Source organism: Monodon monoceros, unplaced genomic scaffold (genome assembly GCF_005190385.1).
Source record: "Monodon monoceros isolate NGI ecotype Baffin Bay Population unplaced genomic scaffold, NGI_Narwhal_1 Super_Scaffold_12, whole genome shotgun sequence".
Lineage (NCBI taxonomy): Eukaryota > Metazoa > Chordata > Mammalia > Artiodactyla > Monodontidae > Monodon > Monodon monoceros.
Window position 1 is genome coordinate 112,152,050 of NW_021703768.1, and position 2,340 is coordinate 112,154,389.

At 62.3% G+C, this 2,340-nt stretch overlaps 1 protein-coding gene across 3 annotated transcripts in view; it reads left to right on the plus strand.

Moving 5' to 3' along the window:
* Positions 1-389: 389 nt before the first annotated feature.
* JADE2 (jade family PHD finger 2) overlaps positions 390-2,340 on the plus strand; it is a 52,146-nt gene continuing 50,195 nt past the window's right edge. The window contains exon 1 of one of the 3 annotated variants that reach the window (XM_029216127.1): positions 390-407. The gene's annotated coding sequence lies outside the window, so the exon portion shown is untranslated. Of the gene's footprint in view, positions 408-451; positions 577-1,836; positions 2,145-2,340 lie in introns of those variants that run through there. The other 2 variants (XM_029216124.1, XM_029216122.1) reach the window with 2 other exon arrangements.

Consider the following 2,340-nt stretch of genomic DNA (forward strand, 5'->3'; position numbering starts at 1 on the left):
TTCCACCGGGGAATCTTCTTAATTGTCACATAAATGTCATCTTATGTAAATTGAATATTTATCTTTCCACAGAAGAGGTGGAGGGGAAAGAAAGAATAAACAAACTTCAGTCTTGGAGAGGGAAGGTGGTTTCTGTCCCAGTTCACAGCTCACCCACGTGCCTTCAAAGCCAAAGGTGAGGTGAAGAAATTATTGGATCATCTTTGAGGGGCAGCCAAAAAGGAGGGGGAAGAAAAAGTTGGCAATGATGGTTTGAGGATATTGGGCCAGGCTCCCAGGTCTCCCCCCCCACACCCCGCCTGAGACCAGACCACCCCCTCCCTAGCTGGGAGCATCTGAGAAGGCTGCAGCTTGCCCCCCACTTCTCCCCATCCAGAAGGCCAGCCCTGCTCCTTCCTCGAGAGAAGGTGAGCACGGCGGGCGCAGCGGGTTGGGTGGGTGTGGCCCGCGGCTCCGGGAACGGACCCAAGGCCCCGCCACCGCCCGAGAGCCGCCCGACAGCCCGCCTGCCTGGCGAGCGCAAGCTCTTCTTCCAGAAACTGCGAGGATCCCAGCGCACTGTTTGTGCACCACAAGGTCAAGTCGGGAAGTGGAGCCGGAGGAGGAGGGGCGAGGAGGCGAAGGGTGGGGAGAGGGGCGCCCCGCTTCCTCGCCAAGTGCCAATCCTTGGAAGTTGCCCCTTGGTTTTTAACCCTTTAGGGGGACTGGGAAGGACGAGCAAGGGGGAGGTGGCCACCCCGGGGCAAACTCCTACCGGGCCCAGGACGTGCAGCCACCCACCCACCCATCACTGCGTTCCCTACCCCCCGGAAATGCGGGGCAGAGCTGGGCGCCAGGAGGCACTCGGGCGGGGGGAGGGGGCGACGAACCCGAGAGGGACCCTCTCTACGGACCGCCCCTCCTTCTTGAGGTCGCCCACAATTTCAAGTTTCCCCCGCCCGGCATGTTAGTTTCCATCTGCTGTGGGTGGGGGAGGAGAGCCGCGCCCCCTCCCCCAGACTCGCGCGCGCCCCTCCCCTCCGCTCCTGCCAGCACTTTCTGCTCACTTCTGGCGCTGCGAAACGCCACGCGATTTATTCGTTTCGCATTTTAAAACCAGCGATTCAGGATCAGGGCCTAGAGCGAGGGTCTTCCAGCGCTGGAACCCCGGGAGGCGGGGTGCTCAGTGCAAACCTCGTTCCCTCCGCGAGTGTCGCCTTCAGGCTGTTATTTGCAAAGAAACGTCTTTTTGACGCAGGGAGAAATGGCAAATTTTAAGTACGTCATTAATATGGCGCCAAAAGATTTTTTTAAGTATAAGCTTGCTTTTTTTTTTTTTTTTTTTAAGGTTGCGGGGGGCGCCGCCCGGGTCTGGGGCGCGAAGGGGGCGGGGTGTGAGCAGAAAGTGTGAGTGAGAGAGTGGAGGGGCGGGGTATGTGTGTGAGTGTGTGAAGTGTGAGCAGACCTGATGGGACTTGCACGGGCGCAGCCGCCGCTTGGGCCCGGCCCTGGGGACAGGGCGGGCTGGGGGCGCCCTAGCGCCCGTGGGGAGTCCAGGCCCGAGGTGCAGGCAAGAGGGCGGTCCGGCAGGGTACCCTCCCCCCGGAGGCCTGCAACGCTACCTGAACCCGCAGCTGAAGCCAAACAACTGGGCGGGGGGGTGGAGGGGCGAGGCGGGGGGTGTCAGGAGTGGAAATCCGAGTGAATAAGAAAAAAGTGGCTACTCCCCCTCCCTCGCTCCTCCCGCCCGCCCCCACCCCACCCCCACCCCAACACATTTTTTTTTTTCTAAAGAGATCACAAGGAAGTCTTGGTTTAAAAAGAAACAGAAACATACACAGGGGGGTTGGTGAATGGTGCCGACCGCGGCCATCGCAGTTGGAGGCTATTGGGGGGGGGTTAGAAGCGTCCATGGAGTTACTTTGCACCCACTCCTAGCGGCAAGGGCTTAGGTCTGGCGGGCTGACAGTCCCCGGCCGGGTGCGGTGCCGGGGACCCCACGGGCCCGGCCGCCTCCCTCGCCACGACCCCGGATGGATGCGCGCCCCCCGCCCGCCCGCGCCGGCCCCAGGAGCTCCGGGTTTCAGGAGCATCCTTCCCACGCCGGCCCCAGCCGCGGCGCGTAGCCGGGGGTAGCGGCCCTCGGAAGGGCACCGCGGAGCAAGGTAAGATCCAGCCCCCGGCGACTGGCCCTGCGCATCTCCACGGCGTTATTTTGTGTTTTTGCAACAGATCTCCAGCGCTCCTCGCTCCCTCGCGCTCTCTCTCTCTCTCTCTCTCTTGCTCGCTCGCTCCCTCTCTCTCCTGCTGGCTGCTTGTTCTAGGAAGCCAGCGCGCGGGGGGGGGGGGGGGGGGGGGGGG